The 22528-nt window shown below is 35.4% G+C and overlaps 2 pseudogenes; both read right to left on the reverse strand.

Annotated features, from left to right (window-relative positions):
* Positions 1-13826: 13826 nt before the first annotated feature.
* On the reverse strand, positions 13827-17070 carry LOC135106743 (cytochrome c oxidase subunit 3-like; annotated as a pseudogene).
* A 434-nt stretch (positions 17071-17504) lies between these two features.
* On the reverse strand, positions 17505-19351 carry LOC135106744 (cytochrome c oxidase subunit 1-like; annotated as a pseudogene).
* Between the last annotated feature and the right edge of the window lie 3177 nt (positions 19352-22528).

Raw genomic sequence — 22528 nt, forward strand, 5'->3', positions numbered from 1 at the left:
AGTTATACTGCTCCATGCGCCCCAACCACCTCGCCAACTGTCCCTCCGGCCCCTTAAGCGTCTTTAACCACTTCAGGGCGGCATGGTCAGTACGGACGGTAAACTCGGCGCCGTACAGGTAGGGGTGGAAGTGTTCGAACGCTTTCACTACGGCCAACAACTCTTTCCTGGTTACACAGTAGTTGCGCTCTGGTTTACTAAACTTGCAGCTGTAGTAAGCCACTACGTGTTCCTTGCCGTCCTTTACCTGCGACAGCACAGCCCCGACGCCCTCGGCACTGGCGTCGGTGTCAAGCAGGTAGGGCAGCTTCGGGTCAGGGTAAGGCAAGACGGGCGCCTCCACAAGCGCCGCCTTCAAGCTGTCAAAGGCCGCCTGACATGCCTCATCCCAGCGGAAGCTCGCCCCCTTCTTGGTGAGACGGTTAAGAGGAGCAGCTAAGGTGGCAAAGTTGGGCACGAAACGGCGGTAATACGTGCAGAGGCCCAAGTAGCTCCTCACTTCAGCTACGTTGGAGGGAGTGGGCCAGTCAGCCACCGCTGCCACCTTGCCAGGGTCGGTGCGCACGCCACCACTGCTGACGACATGTCCCAGGAACGGCACCTCATGCTGGAAGAGGAGGCACTTCTTGGGGCTAAGCTTGAGATTGGCCTTCCTCAGGCGCTGCAGAACCTCCTCCAGCCTCCCCAGCTCCTGCTCGAAGGTGCTCCCGAAGACTATCACGTCGTCCAGATATACGAGTGCCGTTTTCCACTGCAGGCCGTCTAGCACTCGCTCCATCAGCCGCTCAAAACAGCCCGGGGCGTTGCAGAGGCCAAATGGCATGACGTTAAACTGCCACAGGCCCTGCCCGAAAGAGAAGGCCGTCTTAGGCTTGTCCTCCTCCGCCATCTCCACCTGGTGGTACCCTGACTTCAGGTCAAGTGTACTGAACCAGCAGGCCCCGACCAGAGCGTCCAGCGTGTCGTCTATCCTCGGCAGGGGGTAAGAGTCCTTCACCGTCACGTCGTTCAGGGCCCGGTAGTCCACACAGAAGCGCTGCGTTCCATCTTTCTTCTTTACCAGGACTACCGCCGACGACCAAGGACTGTCTGATCGCTCGATTACCCCTTGCGTGGCCAGGTCGTTCACTGCACGCTGCATTTCTTCGCGCCTTGCTGGTGCGATGCGTCGGGGTGGGCTCTTGACCGGTGCGTGGGTGCCAGTGTTGATCGTGTGTTTCACCAGTGACGTGCGACCCAAGTCCGAGGCGCTCTGGCTGAACACATCGGCGTACCGGCCCAGGGTGTCACACACGAGCTCCGTCTGCGCCTCCGTCAGATTGACAGCGCTCCGGGTCGCTAGATCCTCCAGGAAGCTCGGCAGCGGGGCTCCCTCGGCCGCCCGCTCACCCTGCGGCGGTGCCTCGGCACGCTGCACCTCCACGCACTCGCCCACCGCTGTTCCGGCGGGTATGTTGCGAGCCTCGTCGGAGAAGTTAGCCAGTAAGACAGTGACTACCTTCTCCCCCGCTTGCACGAGGCTCCTTCCGACTGCCACTCCGTCAGCCAGTCGACAGTCGCTGGCTGGTTCCACTAGGCCCTCCGTGCTCAGCATCGGCCGTGCGAGTCGACACTGTACTCGACACTCAGAGCGCGGGGCCAACTGCATCCGCCGTGTCGTCACTACCTCCGACCGGCCGACCTCCGGAAGGAAAGGCACATCGTATCCACATACCTTTATCACCTTCCGTCCAAAGTCTACGCAGGCCCTGGTCTTCTTCAGGTAGTCGTAACCCAGCAGACACTCTTCCTCCAGCTCAGCAACATACACGGGCAGGTTCACCTCCGCGCTGCCGACACTTATTCGAACGTCTACTGGGCCTTGCAACGGCATGCAGTCCCCCGTTACTCCACACAGCCTGTCCACGGTGCACGGGAGCCACTCAGCACTTACCAGCCTCCGCTGCACGATGGTGCGCTCAGCCCCGCTGTCAATGGTCATGCAGCAAGGCCTTCCATCAACCGCACCTCGTACCTGCACTGCGCTGACGGTGAGGTGGCACTTTACACAGCACGGGGCATTGGCACCTTGGCAGGCTGTGAGGTCGCCCCCTCCTCCAGCCCGCTGCTGTTTTCCGCCTCAGCAACCTCCTTGGGCTTGGGGGAGGCGCTGGAGCGGTGGCCCGATTTGCCGCATGCGGCGCAGCACGTCTGGAAGGCTTTGGAGTTAGGCCGATCGAGGGAGCGCGTCCTTCGTCCCCTCGGACATTGGCTGCGTCTATGGCCTCTCTCACTGCAGCCCCAACAGCGGCCGGCGAACTCGGACGGGTTCGCCTCCCGTGACGCCGCCTTGTGCTCCACCTTCGCCTTCCGGCCCCGTACCTCACCGCGAGGCTGGGCAAGAGAAGAGAGGCTGGTCGTCGTCTGTAGGAAGGCCTCAAACTCCATAGCCCGTGCCAACGCCACCTGCACGTCAGCTGGGTGTGCCTGCTTCACATAGATTTGGAGCTGGTGGTCCTGGAGGGCGTCTACGAACGCGTCGCGCGCCAGAACAACGACCATGTCCTCGGCCGCGCTTGGATACGCCCTCCTCACCAGCCCTTCTACGTCCTGCGCCAGCTGGGAAAGGGTTTCGTCCTTCTCTCGCGTCCTCTTCTTAAGCTGGGCGCGGTATACCTCCGCCTGATGACGGTGTCCGAAACGTCGCCGCAAAGTTTCGGACACTGCTGCGTATGAGGTGCGCTGGCTGGCAGGGAGATGACCCAGCACTTCCAACGCCGGGCCTCGCAGCGCTGTCGCTAGTTGCAGGGCCTTCTCTGCCTCCCCCCAGCCCTGGGCCAAGGCCAGCATATCGAACTGGGCGACGTAAGACTCCCAGCTGACCTTACCATCGTACTCCGCTGGCTTGCGTCTCACGTGACGAGGTGACGAGCGGGCTGCCTTAGGGCTCGGGGGCGGGGAGGCGGCACGGGGAGGTGAGCCCGGCGGTGTAGTGGGCAGGCTAAGCCCTCCCCTCCTGTCCCGGGTGGGCGGCCAGCCCCCAACGGCCATCTCGGGTGCTTCCCAAGGACCTGCTTCCCCCACAGGGCCCCATCCAAGGCCCCCAACAGCAGGTGGGGCTGAGGCCACACTCCCTTCAGGTCCTGGGCTAGTCACGGGAGGCCAGGCGGGGGTTGCGGGCAGCTGTACACCTCCCGCCAAGACGCCACGTGGCGGCCACGCGCCCTGCCGCCAAACACTCGCGCCCTCACGCAGGTCTGCCACCTCTTCCCGCAAGGCTTGGAGTTCACTTTTTACCTCCTGTTTCACTGCCTCACACGAGCGATCAGTATACGCCTGCGTTTCAGCCCTCAGAGAACCTAGGCTGCTTTGCAGGGCTTCCATCAGTCGTTCAGTTTGGGCAGCTTGTGTTGCCACGGTTTGCTCGTGCCTTTCCTCCTGCTTCTGAGCCATACTCGCCAGTTGGGACATGAGGAGGTCCATCTGGGTGGGCTTCTCGTCACCAGCATCACTAGAGTCGTGGCTAGACCCACTCAGTCCCTCACACTGGTCAGCAGCACCACTCTCGCCCGCCATTTTGTCTACCACCTTGTCTGCCATGGTTTCTCCACTCGAGTCACGTAGGTCTGTACGAGCACACACTTAGCATCCCACTCCTGACGCCATTGTTACGAAAGCACAAACCTCAGCACTCCCGTAGACGCCCACAATTCCCCGACAGTCAGGACAGCACTCGGGAACACCAGCAGGCTAGACAAGAGATGCTAAGGGTACCACGTCCCACGTGATTCACGCACAGCCAGACAGAGCGGGTAGACAAACAGTGGGCAACACTTTCTTCCTTTACTAGTTCCGTTAGTTACAGGCAGTTACAGACACAGGCAGGGACAGTCAAACTCTTCAGGCTCACGCAACAGGCACTCGGCACGGAGGACACGCAAAGACAAGTTATCCAGAGCGGGGCCAACAACACACTGCCCAGTCACTGCAGTCACGCGACTTCTCTCCCGCCATCCATGCACCACTGCCAGACACCAGGCACAGCTGACACACACACACGCACGTCACACACTCAATCCCACAGAAAGAAATAAAGGCAACTTAGACTAAACAACAATAATACCCGGGCGTTACAATACTACTCGTATTCCTGACCGTCTTGGAGATACACCCAACATTCTTGGCCTTTTCCTGATCTCTAATCCTTCTGCTTAAGCTATCACCATCTCTTCTCTGCTGGGTTCCTCCGATCACAATCTCATATCTGTATCTTGTCCTGTCGCTCCAATCCCTCCTCAGGATCCCCCTAAGCGAAGGTGCTTCTGGCGTTTTCCCTCTGCTAGTTGGGGGGGGCCCTAAGAGGTATTTTACTGATTTTCCTTGGAATGACTACTGCTTCCGTGTCAGAGACCTGTCTTTATGGCAGAGGTGACAGTGTCTGGCATGGAGGCGTACATTCTTCGCAATGATGTTTTCCATGCCCTTGCTGGCCTAAACCCTCGGAAGACTTATGGACTTGATGGGGTTCCTACTATTGTTCTCCGAAATTGTGCCTCCGTGCTTGCACATTTCCTAGTCAAACTCTTTCAACTCTGTCTGTCAACATCTACCTTTCCTTCTTGCTGGATGTTTGCCTACATTCAGCCTATCACTGAAAAGGGTGACCGTTCTAATCCCTCAAACTACGGTCTTATTGCTTTAATTTCCTGCCTATCTAAAGTTTTTGAATCTATCTTTAACAGGAAGATTCTTAAACATCTATCACTTCACAACCTTCTATCTGATCGTCAATCTGGATTCTGTCAAGGCCGCTTTACTGGTGATCTTCTGGCTTTCCTTACTGAGTCTTGGTTATCCTCTTTTAGAGATTTTGGTGAAACTATAGTTGTTGCCTTGGATATATCAAAAGCTTTTGATAGAGTCTGGCACAAAGCTTTGATTTCCAAAATTTCAATAACTTTTTTTATATAAACTGTGTGCTTTATAAAATTTTAAAATTTATAATAACTTAGTTGAAAAATATACTCATTTATTTTTTATTCTTTTTCTATATTTATACTTAAATTTATGTATATTTGAAATTTATATACTCATTTTATTTTTATGTTTTATTTTTTTATAATTAATATTTATGTAATATATCTTATTATATACTCATATCATTTATATAATTATGCTAATTTTATATAAATAATCTCTTATAATATTTAATGTTATATACTATGGAAGATAATAAGCGAAAGGAGAAAATAATATATAATTAGTGGTTAAAGCAAATTAGCAATAATTTATTAAAAATATTCTTAAATAATAACATGTAAATTATTTTTTTTTTATATAATTTTAAAATTTAAAGTTTTACTCTTAAAGTTTGATTATTTCTTTTAGTTCTTATAATAATTACTGATTTTGTATGAGGGTTTTTGCATGTAATGTATGGGAGTTTAAAATTTGCATACAAAAATTTAATTGATAACAAGAGATTTTCTTATCAGCTCTTAATTCTCAGCATGTAATATTAAATAATTTAAAAAAATAAGATTTAGCAGTCAGTTAAAGCCTAATTAATATTGTGCCAGCAGTTGCGGTTATACTCTAAGGTTAAATAAGAATTTATTGGGTTATTGTTAAGCGAAGCGGATTATAAAGAATGCCTGGAAGATAAAAAGGTAAAATTAAATTATTTTTTACAGGAAAATTAACAAAAAGTTAAAAAATTAGAGCTGAAGCAATAAAAAATTTGATTTAAACTAGGATTAGATACCCTATTATACCAAAAAGTAATTTTATAAACCTAAGTATTTAAAGTTATGTACTTGAAATTTGAAGAATTTGGCGGTGATTTAGTCTTGTCAGAGGAACCTGTTTTTAAAATCAATACACCACGAAGAATCTTACTTAAGCTTGTAGAATAGTATGTATACCATCATTATTAGGTAATTTTTATAGAACAAATTACTGAAGATTTGTTAATAATGTTAAATATATTAGATCAAGGTGCAGCTAATGCTTAAGTTAAAATGGGTTACAATAAAATTTATTTAATACGGAATATTAATTTAAATAGTTAATTAGAAGGAGGATTTGATTGTAAAATAAGTTTAATATGCTCTAAAAATAAATAAATAAGTTTAATATGCTCTAAATCATGTACATATCGCCCGTCGCTTTCATTACTAAAATGAGATAAGTCGTAACATAGTATGCTTACTGGAAAGTGAGCCTGGATAGGGAAAAATCAAAGTAGAGCTAAAGTTAGTATAGCGTTTCAGTTAACGTTGAAAAGGTTTATTGTGCAAGTCAATATACTTTGAGGAATTTTAAATTATTGCTTTAATGAAAATTAATTTAAGAATATAAAAATTAATATAAAAATGAATTAGTAATTAATAATGAAATTTATTTGGCGGCAATAGAATATAAGTATTGAATAGGAAATAAAAATTAAATGATTTTTAAAATATAAAAGTAGATTTAAATTTTTGTACCTTGTGTATCAGGGATAATTAAAATTATACATGAAAAATGTTGATCCCGAAATAAAGATAGCTAATATTATAATTATTTTTTTTTGTAACATAAAAATTTATTATGTAATATTAAAGATGAAATGTCAATCGAGCTTTATAATATCTGGTTTTTTTTTTTTTTTTTTAGGAATAAAATATAATTTAATTATTGAAATAAAATGGATTCAATATTTAAGGATAGGAGGGATAAGCTTCCCATTACTAGTAAAATCAAACAATAGGATTAAGAATTAAATATAAATGTTTTCTAAGCTTAAAAGTAGTTATGAAATTAAAGTGTTCTGATTTAGATTTAATAAAATAATAATTTATTATACCTTTGGTGAAGTACTGAAATATCAAATTTAATATTAAATTTTAAGAAAAAATTATTATATAAGTAAGATTTAAATTTGTAGAATAATTTTCTAAAACAAAATAAGAGATTAAATTATAAACAGATTGTGAAATAAAAAAGGAACTCGGCAAATAAATTTCTTGCCTGTTTATCAAAAACATGTTTATTTGAGGTTATACATAGTCTAACCTGCTCACTGACAAAAATATTAAATAGCCGCGGTATTTTGACCGTGCAAAGGTAGCATAATCATTATTTTTTTAAATTGAAAACTTGTATGAATGGTTGGACAAAGAAAAAGTTGTCTCTTTTATTAGGATTGAAATTAACTTCTAAGTGAAAAGGCTTAGATTTTCTAGAGGGACGATAAGACCCTATAAAGCTTTATAAGTTGAATAAGTTAAATGAATTTTTTAGAATAAAAGTAAACTTAGAAGATTTATTTGGTTGGGGCGACAAAGGTATAATATTGAATAACTGCTATCAGAGTTAAACAGTTATATTTAATTAGAGTTATAATTGATCCTTATTATGGATTAAAAGATCAAGTTACATTAGGGATAACAGCGTAATTTCTTTTGAGAGTTCTTATCAAAGAAGTCTGCGACCTCGATGTTGAATTAAAATGTCTTTATAGTGCAGAAGCTACAGAAGAAGGTCTGTTCGACCTTTAATTTTTTACATGATTTGAGTTCAGACCGGCGTAAGCCAGGTCGGTTTCTATCTTCTAGAGAAAAATGGATTACTTTAGTACGAAAGGATTGAGTAATTGAATTTTTTTTTAGTAATTGAAATACTATTTTGTCAGATAATATGTGCTAGATTTAGGATCTAGTTAAATAGAATAAGTTCTATAAATAGTAAAGTAATTGAGTTTAATTGTTTTGTGTTATTAGTGGAAATTGTAAATTATTTAGTTTTAATTATTTGTGTTTTAGTTGGGGTAGCTTTTGTAACTTTATTGGAACGAAAAATTTTAGGATACATTCAAATTCGTAAAGGCCTAAATAAAGTAGGCTATATGGGATTACTTCAACCATTTTCTGATGCTGTAAAACTTTTTAGTAAAGAGCAAACTATGCCAATTATATATATCAAATTTTATTATCTATTATTTATGTCCTGTTTTTAGGTTATTTTTGTCGTTATTAGTTTGGAGGGTCATGCCTTATGATGTGGGATTAGTAAGATTTAATATAAGAATTTTATTTTATTTCATTTTATTTATTTTTTTTATTTATTTATTTATTTTATTTTTTTTTTTGTTTAGGGATAGGAGTTTACAGAGTTATAGTAGCAGGTTGAGCGTCAAATTGTAAATACTCTTTATTAGGTAGATTACGAAGAGTGGCTCAAACTATTTCTTATGAAGTTAGATTGGCTTTAATTTTATTATCATTTATTGTATTATTAGGAGGATTTAGTTTAGAGTTATTTAGTAAATACCAAAATTATATTTGATTTATATTTTTGTCTTTACCTTTAAGATTAATTTGATTTGCTTCTTGTTTAGCGGAAACTAATCGAACACCTTTTGATTTTGCGGAAGGTGAGTCAGAGTTAGTTTCAGGATTTGATACAGAATATAGAAGAGGTGGATTTGCTTGAATTTTTATGGCAGAATATTCTAAAATTCTTTTTATGAGAGTTCTTTTCGTTGTTATATTTTTAGGAAGAAGCCCTTGTAGTTTAATATTTTATTTAAAGTCAATATTTTTGGCATTTATTTTTGTATGAGTTCGGGGAACATTACCGCGGTTGCGATACGATAAGTTAATATATTTAGCTTGGAAAAGATTTTTACCAGTTTCTATTAATTATCTATTCTTTTTTATTGGGGTAAAGTCTTTATGTTTTGTTATAAATTTATAAATATAATTAAAATTATATATTGGCTCAATCATTAAGTGAAATCTCTTTTCTGATACTTTCAAAATATCTATTTTTTATAAACTAAATGATCATTTTAGTATTTTATCTTATCTTATAAACAATAGAGGGTTAATAATAAAGAGAGAGAAATAAGTAACAGTTAAAATTTGACCTGTAAGAACATAAGGTTCTTCGACAGGTCGAGCTCCAATTCAAGTGAGAAGAATTAAAACTGAAACTAAAACTCAAAATATAATTTGATTGAGAGGATAAAATGTTAGACTTCGAAAATTTGAAGTGTGAGTAAAAGGTAAAATTATAATAATTGCTACTGAGGCAACCAGAGCAATTACCCCTCCAAGTTTATTTGGAATTGATCGAAGAATGGCGTAAGCAAATAAAAAAATATCATTCTGGTTGGATATGGGCGGGGGTAACTAATGGATTAGCTCTAATAAAATTATCAGGATCACCTAATAAATATGGATTAAGGAGAGATAAGATTAATAAAAGTGTGAATCCTACAATATCTTTAAATGTAAAGTAAGGATGAAAAGGAACCTTATCTAATTGTCTTGAGACACCCAAGGGATTATTAGCGCCTGATTGATGTAAGAAAAAAATATGGATAATAGTTATTGCTGCAATAATAAAAGGAAGAACAAAATGAAAAGTAAAAAATCGAGTTAGTGTAGTGTTATAAACTGAAAATCCCCCTCAAATTCATTGAACAAGGTCTGTTCCAATATAAGGAATGGCTGAAAAGAGATTAGTAATAACAATAGCTCCTCAAAATGATATTTGTCCCCATGGAAGAACGTAACCTAAAAAAGCTGTTGTTATGACTATAAATAGGATTACTACTCCTACTATTCAAGCATGAAAAGTTATATAAGATCCATAATAAATACCTCGGCCAATATGGATGTAAAGACAAATAAAGAAAAAAGATGCCCCATTAGCATGTATAGTTCGAAGAAGCCACCCGTAGTTTACATCTCGACAAATATGGGCAACTCTAGAAAATGCTAAATCAATATGGGCGGTGTAATGCATTGCTAAGAATAAGCCAGTAGCAATTTGGATAACCAAACATAAACCTAATAAAGATCCAAAATTTCAGAAAGTAGAAATATTTGAAGGAAGGGGTATATCAATTAAAGAATTATTAACAATTTTGAATAAAGGATGGAGTTTTCGAGGGGGTATTGTCATTAAGGAGATAAACGTAAAGGACCTTTAAATAGGTTAGAGATCTTTACTACAACAATTAAAGTTAAGAGTAAATAAAGAATAATAAATAAAGTAAAATTTATTAAGTTAGTACTATAAATTCATCTAATAATAAAAACATTTGATGAGTTAAATGTTAATGATGAAAGAGGTAAGTTAGTTAAAGTTTCGTTTAGTAGGGGGTCTCAAAGAATAGCAAGTGGAATAAAAAAAAAAAAAAAAATTGAAAAGAAAAGAGAAGAATATGAAAATGAAAAAGATTCATCTGAGGCTAAAGAGGTAACATAAATAAATAGAACTAATATACCCCCTAAAAAAATTATGAATAGGATATAGGAAAATCAGTAAGTATATGTTATTAATCCGGCTGAGAGAGAAATAAGGATAGTTTGGATTAATAGGGTTAATCCTATTGAAAGAGGGTGATTTAATAGTGTGAATAGTAATGATAAAATTAAAATTAACGGGATAAAAAGTAAGTTCATATCAGAGAATAGTTTAGATAAAATATTAGTTTTGGGAATTAAAGATAAAGAGGTATTTTCTTTTTCTCTGAAGTTTTAAGAAAGCTAGTTTCATTATTGGTTTACAAGACCAAAGTTTTAAGTTAAACTATTAAAACTGATGGTTTTAGAAGTATAATGATTTTTATTCCTATAGTAATAGTTTTTTGTGGGATATGAGGGTTTATTACATATAATAAACATATATTTAATTCTTTGCTGATATTGGAATTTATAATGTTTGGGGTATTTTGGTTAATGAGAAGTCAATTAACTTTAGTAGGTAGGGAAATTTATTTTTCTTTATTTTTTTTTTACATTAGCTGAATGTGAGGGGTCTTTAGGGTTAACTATATTGATTTTAGTAGTACGAAGACACGGAAATTATGTATTTAAGAAATTTAATTTATTAGAATGTTAAAGTTTATATTACCTTTAATTTTGTTGATAAAATTTAATAAAGAATGAAAAATAATTCAAATAGGTTTTTTTTTTTTTTTAGATTTTTAGTTAGAGTAATGTTTAATAGGGGATTTAGGTTAGGAATAGATTATATGAGGTATATTATAATTTTGCTAAGGATCTGAATTGTTTCATTAATTTTAATTTCTAGACAAAAAATTAAAAATTTAAATAATTTTAGGAGAAGCTTTATCATTACGAATATTTTATTACTACTATTTTTAATATTAACTTTTTCTAGTATAGATTATTTAATGTTTTATATTAGATTTGAGGCTTCCTTAATTCCTACTTTAATTTTTAGTTTTAGGATGAGGATATCAACCTGAACGTGTGCAAGCAGGAATCTATATACTTTTTTATACTTTAGCTTTTTCTTTACCATTGCTAGTTTCTTTATTTATTTACTATTTTTCAACTGGGAGTTTAGTAATTAGTTTAAGAGTTTCTGTAGAAGGAGACACTTATCTATACAAATTTTGGTATGTGAGAACTGTGTTAGCATTTTTGGTCAAATTACCTGTTTATATTTAATTTATGGTTACCAAAAGCTCACGTAGAAGCACCTATTGCTGGTTCAATAATTTTAGCTGGAGTTTTATTAAAATTAGGAGGATACGGTTTAATTCGAGTACTTATTATATTTCAAGAAGTAAATAAAAGATTTTGTTGACTTTGGGTAAGTTTAGGTATCGTAGGTGGAGTTTATATTAGCTTAATATGTATACGTCAGGTAGATATAAAATCTCTAATTGCTTATTCTTCTGTTGTTCATATAAGATTAGTTTTATGTGGTATTATAATTTTTAGTTGATGGGGATTAGCAGGGAGTGTAATTCTAATAGTTGGTCATGGTTTATGTTCTTCTGGTTTATTTTGTCTAGTTAATATGGTTTATGAGCGGACAGGAAGACGAAGATTAATAGTAAATAATGGGTTATTAGCATTTATACCGAGAATAGGTTTAATGATGGTTCTTATTAAGAGTAAGAAATATAGCAAGGCCTCCCTCTTTAAATTTAGCAGGGGAAATCATACTGATTTTAACGGTTTTAAGGTGAAGAAAAGTTTCTATTTTGGGTATCAGATTATTATTTTTTTTAGTGCAAGCTATACTTTATATATATATATATATATATATATATATATATATATATATATATATATATATATATATATATATATATATATATATATATATATATATATATATATATATATATATATATATATATATATATATATATATATATATATATAGGTTAAGACAACATGGAGTTTTTTATAATTCTTTATATTCATGTTGTTCAAGAAAAGTTAATGAATATTTAAGATTGTTTTTACACTGATTTCCTTTAAATGCAATAATTATTAATAGAACTTTATTAATGATTTAATAATCTTTTAAATTTATAAAAGAATGATTTGGAAAATTTCTATACATGAAATTAGAATATTGAGTTTGTTTTCAGGTTCAGTAGTTACTGGGATTTTAGCATTAATAAAAATTAAGAGAGGAGTAATAGATGTAACTGAATGAGAACTTTTTAGATTAATAAGAAGAAGAATTGTATTTACTTTAGTATTATAAGATTGAATTTCTTTATTGTTTATAAGATTTGTTTTTGTTATTTCTGGAAGAGTCCTTTATTATAGGGGAAGGTATATAGTTGAAGATAAAACTTTTAATCGATTTATATATCTTGTTTTAGCTTTTGTTTTGTCTATAAGATTTATAGTTTTAAGGCCTAATTTAATTAGAATTCTTTTAGGTTGGGATGGGTTAGGATTAGTATCCTACGCTTTAGTTATTTATTACCAAAATGAAAAATCTGCAAATGCAGGTATATTAACTATTCTCTCAAATCGAGTAGGGGATGTAGCAATCTTACTAAGAATTGGGTTAATAAGTAGATTAGGAGGATGAAATTTTTTATTCTATAGATATTATATAGATGAAAGGTGAATATTATTGAAGTTTCTTTTAATAATTTCAGCTATAACTAAAAGGGCTCAAATTCCTTTTTCTGCATGATTGCCGGCTGCTATAGCAGCACCAACCCCAGTGTCAGCTTTAGTCCATTCTTCAACTTTAGTTACTGCAGGAGTTTACTTAATAATTCGATTTAGAGCAGCTTTAGAAGGATCAATGATTCAAAGAAGTTTATTAATTATTTCATGCTTAACAATATTTATAGCGAGACTAGGAGCAAATTTTGAGTACGATCTAAAAAAAAATCATTGCCTTATCAACTTTAAGTCAACTAGGCGTAATATTAAGAATTTTGTCTTTAGGTTTTAGTGATTTAGCTTTTTTCCATTTATTAAGGCATGCACTATTTAAAGCTTTGCTTTTTATGTGTTTTATGATAACACCTTTTTTTAGGTGTTATCATCCATAGAGTTGGGGGTTACCAAGATATCCGATTTATAGGAAATTTAGTGAAATTTATACCATTAACGGTATCATACATAACTATTGCCAATTTAGCTCTATGCGGATTTCCTTTTATAGCGGGATTTTATTCAAAGGATATAATCTTAGAGATTGCTTTTATAAGGTGAATTAATTTTATTGCACTGTTGCTTTATGTAATAGCAACAGGATTAACAGTGATATATACCCTTCGTTTAATTTTTTTTTTTCTCTCTCTTTCGGGAGAATATAATTTAAGGAGTATTAGGAATCTCTCAGATGAAGATTTTTTAATAACTAATTCAATAAGAATTTTAGGTTTAGGGGCTATTTTAGGCGGATCAGCATTGAGATGAAGATTACTCGTATTTCCAGAATGTTATATAATTTGTTTAAGAAGAGTAATGAAGATAATAGTATTAGTAGTAAGAATTCTTGGGGGGTTAGTAGGTTATATTTAATAATTTAATAAGAGTAAATTATTAATTAAAAAGAATAAATAATCATAGGTTAGTTGTAATAATAGGTTCAATATGATTTATACCTTTATTAAGAACTTTAAAATTGAGTGAGAAAAGTTTAAGAATAGGATTTCGGATAGAAAGAGTAGCAGATAAAGGTTGATTTGAATTTTACGGGGGCCAAGGCTTATATTATTTATTTTCCCAGATATTTTTTATTTTAAATTCTTTACAACTAAATAGAATTAAAGTTTTTATAAAAATATCTGTAGTTGTAATTATTATTTTTATGGTTTTAATTATTTAAATTTATATAATTCAAAAAGAATATTGCATTGAAGCTGCAAAAGTAGATGAAAGTCTTGTAAGTAATTCAAATAGTTTAAAAAAAAATATTAGCTTGTGGCGCTTAAGATGTAATATTTACTTTGAATTCAAGATATAAAAAAGAGAATAATGGTATTTTTAGAAAAAAAATTTCAGTTTTACAATGAAAATGTAACGTGTTAATTACACTATAAAAATAAGAACATAAACGGAATTTAACCACTTAAAAAAAAAAAGTTAGAAGCTTCTTTTTTTTTTTTTTTGTCATAAAGTTCCTTCTTGATTGGAAGAGTTAAACTTCAATTTTATCATTAACAGTGATACACCTCAATTTTGGTTTCAATCAAAATTATTAGAGGCTTAGAGGCCAAAGTTTAGGTCGAAACTAAATGCGATAATTTCGCTTTCTAATAGAGATTTAATAAAACCAGTTTATTTAAAACATTTTATGAATGCAACTCATATGTCATAAGATTAGACCATGGTCTTAAACATATTATTTAGATCATTCTAAAGCTCCTTGAGGAGCCGCCGTGGTACAGTGGCACCGAGCGCGCTTTGGGGGCCAAGTGGTCATCAGGCGCACGGGTTCGAATCCTGGCTACTGTCCGAGGGTAGGAAGGGCATCCACTCGGGGTAACGGTTCCCAAATGCCAAATCCAAAAGTCCTTCATCAGGAGGCACCGTCTCAGCCCTAACAGACTAGGGAAAACTAGACGTAAAAAAAAAAAAAAAAAAAAAAAAAAAAATTCTAAAGCTCCTTGAAATCATTCATAATATAGACCCAAAAGAATAATAATTAAGAATAGAGTTCTAGTGAATAATCAAGAGAAGACTTTAGTAATATTAAAAATTGAAGCTAAGGGGAGAAGAAGTGTGATTTCTACATCAAAAATAAGAAAGATAACAGCAATAAGAAAAAAAATCGAAGAGAAAATGGAAATCGAGCTGAATCTTTGGGATCAAACCCACATTCATAAGGAGTTTTTTTTTTCTCGATCAAAAACTTTTTTTTTTTTAATTAATGATGCTAAGGTTATAATAATATAACAAATGAATACAGTTAGGAGAGAAATAAAAAATATTGTAAGAATGATTTTTTTCCAGAAATTCTAGACTTTCTGATTGGAAGTCAGATATACTTTATATATTAAAAAAAAATATCCTCCTCGTCAGTAGATAAAGACATAAAGGAATAATCAAACTACATCTACAAAATGCCAATATCATGCGGCTGCTTCAAATCCAACGTGATGATTAGATGAAAAGTGACAAAAATAGAGACGAAAAAAGCAGATAAGTAAAAATGATGTACCAATAATAACATGAAGTCCATGAAAACCTGTAGCTACAAAAAAAGTAGAACCAAATACCGAGTCGGCAATAATAAAAGGAGCTTCAAAATATTCAAAAGCTTGAAGAAGCGAAAAATAGATCCCTAAGATAATCGTTAAATCTAAACTTTGAATAGCTTGACTATGGTTAGATTCTATAATAGCATGGTGAGCTCAGGTTACAGTTGCTCCGGACGATAAGAGAATAGTTGTATTAAGGAGAGGAATCTGGAATGGGTTGAACGGTTGGATACCAAAAGGAGGTCAATCTATTCCGATTTCAACAGTAGGGGCTAGGCTTCTATGGAAGAAAGCTCAAAAAAAAAAAAAAATGAAAAGAAAAAAAGAACTTCAGAGGCAATAAAAAGAATTATACCTCATCGTAATCCTTTAACTACTACAGAAGTATGAAGGCCTTGGAAGGTCCCTTCCCGAGTTACATCCCGTCATCATTGATATATTGTCAGAAGAATGGCAACGAATCTTAATAATAAAAGATTCATATTATATTGGTGGAATCATTTAATTAAACCTGTAGTTAATATTATAGCTCTAACTGAGCCGGTTAAAGGCCAAGGCCTTATGTCTACTAAGTGATAGGGGTGAAAACCATGAGATGATGTCATTAGTTAATTTCTCCAGTATAAAGAGTTCTTAAAACAGCAAAGACATAAGATTGAATAATTGCAACGGCAGATTCTAAAGTTAGTAGCAAAATTTGAGAAAAAATTAAGATTGAAAGAAGAATTGAGGATCTTATAGAAGGACCAGTATTTCCTAAAGTTAGAAGATGACCTGCAATTATATTAGCTGCTAACCGGACAGCTAAAGTCCCAGGTCGAATAATGTTTCTAATAGTCTCACTTAAAACTATAAATGGTATAAGGACAGAGGGTGTACCTTGAGGAACCAAATGGGCAAATATATGTTGAGTATGATTAATTCAACCTCTAAATATTAAAGTTATTCAAAGAGGTAATGAAAGAGCTAAAGTTATTGCTATATGTCTTGATCTAGTAAAAACATAAGGTAGTAATCCTAAAAAATTATTATAAAGATTTATAGAAAATAAACCAACAAAAAATATAGTTGAACCTAGAGAGTAAGGAGTCAAAAGAGCTTTAAATTCTTTATGTAAAGTAAAAATAATTTCTCTTCAGCATAAAGATCATCGTGATGGGGAAGCCCAATATAAATAAGGGATAAATATAAGGCCTAAGAGGGTTGAAACTCAATTTAAAGAAAAATTAAAAATTCTTGAAGATGGTTCAAAAATTGAGAATAAATTAGCTATAATTTTCAAATAGATTAAGGAGTAGTATGGAAATAAGAAATTTTAAAATCAATTTTTTTGAAGGGTTTAAAAAAATAATTTAAAGAAATAAAAATGATTAATGTTAACAAAAAGAAAAACTAGAGACAAAGTCAAAGTAATGGGGCTATCTGAGGCATTAAGAAATATCTTGAAAAAGATAACTTTAACATGACAAATTAATATTATAAATTTAACTAATTTCTTGTCACCAGAAGTAGGCGCTATACTATGATGGGTTTAAAAGACCTACACTTACTTTCAGTCATCGGGTGAATCTGAGTATGAAGAAATTCAATTTAAGAAGAGTTTGTATTAACACTTTCAGTTACAATAGGTATAAATCTATGGTTAGCTCCACAGATCTCTGAACATTGGCCGTAGAATAATCCTGGACGAGATATTAGGAATCTTGTTTGGTTAAGTCGGGCGTCTGCTTTAACTCCTAAAGCCGGGACTGTCCAAGAGTGAATTACATCTGCTGCTGTAATTACAATACGAATTTGTGTATTTATTGGAAGAACGGTTCGATTGTCTACATCTAATAGACGGAAGCCTGATAAATCTAGTTCATTAGTAGGAGTTATATAAGAATCAAATTCAACATTAAGAAAATCAGAATATTCATAACTTCAATATCATTGGTGGCCTACAGTTTTCAAGGTAATAGACGGATTATTAACTTCATCTAATAAGTATAAGAGTTGGAGAGAAGGAAGAGCAATAAAAATTAAAATAATTGCAGGAACTGCGGTTCAAATTAATTCCATAGTTTGATGCTCAAGTATAAATCGCTTAATAAGTGAATTTCTGAGAACCGATGCGAGTATATAGCCAACAAAGGTAATAATTATAATAAGAACAACTATAATATGATCATGAAAGAAAATTAGTTGTTCTATTAAGGGAGAAGCTCCATCTTGAAGACCTAAAAAAGTTCATGTTGCCATTAGAGAAAAAGAAAGATAAGGAAGAATTCTAAAAGAAGAGTAAATTTCTTCCTGGTAGGAGCTTAAATCCTATACATCTGTCTGTCATTTTAGAAGTTAGAGATTAGTGGAATTTCTATATAAGAATGATCAGCAGGTGGGTAAGAGTGATTTCATTCAATTGAGGAGGGCAGGAAGGGGGTAAATAGAACAGGTCGGTTAGAAACTAGAGCTTCTCAAATAATAATTATAAAGATTAATATAGCAACAAGAGATACTATAGAACCTATAGAGGAAACAATATTTCATGTTGTATAAGCTTCTGGATAATCAGAGTAACGTCGAGGTATACCATTGAGTCCTAGAAAATGTTGAGGGAAGAAGGTAATATTTACCCCGGCGAATATAATAGAAAAAATGAGTTTTTATTCATTTAGGATTTAGAGATAAACCTGTAAAAAGCGAAAATCAGTGAGCGATACCAGCAAAGATACCAAATACAGCTCCCATAGATAGGACATAATGAAAATGAGCTACAACATAATACTCGTATGTGTCATGGAGAATAATATCAATTGATGAATTGGCTAAAACAACTCCAGTGAGACCTCCGACGGTAAATAAGAAAATAAAACCTAAAGCCCATAACATTGAAGAACTATAATTAATTTGTGTTCCATGAAGAGTTCTAAGTCATCTAAAAAATTTAATTCCTGTTGGGACGGCAATAATTATTGTTGCTGATGTAAAGTAAGCTCGTGTGTCAACGTCTATACCTACTGTGAACATGTGATGAGCCCAGACAATAAATCCTAAAATACCAATAGCCATTATAGCGTAGATTATACCTAATGTCCCAAATTATTCTTTTTTTCCTGATTCTTGACTTACAATGTGGGAAATTATACCGAATGCTGGTAAAATAAGAATATAAACTTCTGGGTGACCGAAGAATCAAAATAAATGTTGATATAGTACAGGATCTCCACCTCCAGCAGGATCAAAGAATGATGTATTAAGATTTCGATCAGTTAAAAGCATGGTGATTGCTCCTGCTAGAACCGGTAAAGATAAAAGCAGAAGAATTGCAGTGATGAAGACAGATCAAACGAATAGGAATATCTGGTCTATTCTTATTCCAAAAGATCTTATATTAATGACGGTTGTTATAAAATTGACTGCACCAAGGATAGAAGATACACCTGCGAGATGAAGAGAAAAAATTCCAAGATCGACTGAAGCCCCTGCATGAGCAATAGCTGCTGCTAACGGAGGATAAACAGTTCAACCCGTGCCAACACCTCTTTCTACTATACCTCTTATTAATGGTAGAGTTAGAGATGGTGGTAAAAGTCAGAATCTTATATTATTTATTCGAGGGAAAGCTATATCAGGAGCTCCTAATATAAGAGGAACTAGTCAGTTACCAAATCCTTCAATTATAATTGGTATAACTATAAAGAAAATTATAACAAAAGCATGTGCGGTGACAACAACATTATAAATTTGGTCGTTACCAATAAGTGTTCCCGGTTGTCCTAATTCGGCACGAATAATTAAACTTAATGAGGTTCCTAGTATACCAGATCATGCTCCAAAGATAAAATATAAGGTACCAATGTCTTTATGATTTGTAGAAAAGAATTATCGTTGCATAATAAGGTGGCTGAGTAATGTAAACGTTAGATTGTACATCTAAAAACAAGTTAAAACTTTCTTATTAGGTTCTATAGTAAAATGAAAAATAATATTATAATAAATAATAAATAAATAAATAAAATAAATAAATAAATAAATAAATAATAATAAAATAATATCAGCAAATCTAAAGATGTGGTTAGACACTGGAACTTAGGATTTAAAAGGAGGTTATTTTTTTTTAGGCTTTGAAGGCCTTTAGTTTACATAACTTAAAATCCTAGATTGAGAATGGAATTGGCAGGCATAAACCAAATATATTAATAAAGGTAAAAATAGCTAGAAATGGGGAAAAAGTTGATAAGGATTTAATTTTTAAAAAGGAGGAGAAGGAAGGGAAAGATAATAAAATTATGGGAATAAAAAGGCGTAGGTAAAAATAAAGAGTAATTAGACTTGAAAATAGAAGGATTAAGAGAGAAAAAAAATTTTAGATGAAAGAAGTTGAATTATAATTCATTTAGGTGAAAATCCTATAAAAGGAGGTAAGCCTCCAAGAGATAGAAGGTTTAAAGGAAGAAGAAGATTAAGAAGAGCTTTACTTTTATTCTGATTTATTAGGTCAGAGATTGAAGAGGATTGGGTTGTATAAAGAAGAAGAATAACAGATCTTGAAATAAAAGAGTAAAATAAAAAGTATGTTAATCACATTATATCATTAATAGTTATAGCAATAGGCATTCAAGATATATGATTAATAGAAGAAAAAGTTATAAGTTTACGTAGTTTTGTAACATTTAAACCCCCTAGGGCTCCAATAAGAAAAGAAAGAATGGCTGCAAGAGTAATTAAAAAAATAAGGTTGGAAGAGTATGTCAAGTAGGAAATAAAAAATATTGGGGCAAATTTTTGAATTGTTAAGAGAATAAAAGCTTGAGGTCAAGTTAGACCTTCAATAACTACGGCTTCTATCCTACTCTTTGTAACTTCATCTCAGGTTTCCTTTCTGACCGTTCTATTTTTGCTGTGGTAGATGGTCACTGTTCTTCTCCTAAATCCATTGGTGTTCCTCAGAGTTCTGTCCTGTCACCTACTCTCTTATTATTCATCAATGTCCTTCTAAATTAAACATCTTGTCCTATCCACTCCTACGCTGATGATACCACCCTGCACTTTTCCATGTCCTTTCATAGACGTCCAACACTTCATGAAGTAAACATTTCATGCAGGGAAGCTACAGAACACCTGACTTCTGATCTTTCTAAAATTTCTGATTGGGGCAGAGCAAACTTGATATTGTTCAATGCCTCAAAAACTCAATTCCTCCATCTATCAACTCAACACAACCTTCCAGACAACTACCCCCTCTTATTCAATGACACTCAACTGTCCCCCCTCTTCTACACTGAACATCCTCGATCAGTCATTTACCTATAATTTGAACTGGAAACTTCACATCTCATCTCTAGCTAAAACAGCTTCTATGGAGTTAGATGTTCAAAGACGTCTCCGTCCCTCCCCCAGCTGCTAACTCTATACAAGGGCCTTATCCGTCCATGTATGGAGTATGCTTCACTTGTCTGGGGGTGTTTCCACTTATACCGCTCTTCTAGATGGTGGAATCAAAAACTTTTCGTCTCATCAACTCCTTTCCTTTAACTGACTGTCTTCAGCCTCTCTCTCATTGCCGCAATGTTGCATCCCTAGCTGTCTTCTACCGCTATTTTCATGCTAACTGCTTTTCTGATATTTCTAACTGCATGCCTCCCCTCCTCCCGCGGCCTCGCTGCACAAGACTTTCTTCTTTCTCTCACCCCTATTTTGTCTACCTCTCTAATGCAAGAGTTAACAAGTATTCTCAGTCATTCATCCCCTTCTGTTAAACTCTGAAGCTCCCTGCCTGCTTCTGTATTTCCACCTTCTTATGACTTGAATTCCTTCAAGAGAGAGGTTTCAAGACATTTATCCTTCAAATTTTTACTACCGCCTTGGACCTTTTTATGGGACTAGCATCTCAGTGGGCTTTTTTTTTTTTTATTTATTGGATTTTTGTTGCCCTTGGCCAGTGTACCCTCCTACACACACAAAAAAAAAAGAGAAATAAAAATAAAAAGTAAATAAAATAAAAACCCTATTCCCGAGATACAGATCCTTCCTTTCATTATAGCTCATTAAGTCTTTTTATAAATTCCTACTTAAATGTTTTGCTTTCTCCATCAAGAAAATTACTTATCTCCAAAAAACATGGATGGATGGATGGATGAATGGATCCAATTTTTTTTTATTTCCTCTTTCATTACCCTTCCTTTTCTTGTAGCTTATGAAGTCTTTTTTTTATAAATTCCCAGTTAAATGTGTTGCCCTCTCCATCAAGAAAATTACCTGTCTCTAAAAAACATGGGTCGATGTATGGGTCAGATTTTTTTTATTTCCTCTTTCATTACACAGTGCAATGAGAGCTATACTCTCACTAAGGAACTATGTGTGAGTATGTAGAGGAGGCTTCTGTCGATCTCATTCACCAGAGTGTGACACTCCCAAGTACTTATCTGATCTCATCCTGATCCCACCTTTAACAGAAATTCCAACTAAGCAACCACTCACTAAACTGAAAGGCTTATTTATATATATATATATATATATATATATATATATATATATATATATATATATATATATATATATATATATATATATATATGTATATATTACCGTGTTGAGTGGTAAATTTATTCATCATAAAAATAATAAACGAGAAAGAAATATATGGTCTTCACCTTCGTAACCGACCGCTGTTACAGAAATCCCAAAACATTACCATGTCATTATTAGTGATTACCAAGCAATCGCTGTCTCAGCCTGCCTAACCCCTCTACAACAATGACAACAATAATTCGCTTGGCCCATGCAACTCACGACCCCTCCACCCTTTACAGCTTTATGCACTGCACCCTCTGGGCTCTCTTGAAAGTCCCCAAGGACACGGGAGGTGGTCCTGACTCCTGAGGCAGTGAGGCGACGCCAGCTGTTCAGATAGATACCATGTTTTGCAAGCAAAAAAAAAATTATATATATATATATATATATATATATATATATATATATATATATATATATATATATATATATATATATATATATATATATATATATATATATATATATATATATATATATATATATATATATATATAT

The sequence above is a fragment of the Scylla paramamosain genome, chromosome 14 (assembly GCF_035594125.1).
Source record: "Scylla paramamosain isolate STU-SP2022 chromosome 14, ASM3559412v1, whole genome shotgun sequence".
In the NCBI taxonomy this organism is placed as follows: domain Eukaryota; kingdom Metazoa; phylum Arthropoda; class Malacostraca; order Decapoda; family Portunidae; genus Scylla; species Scylla paramamosain.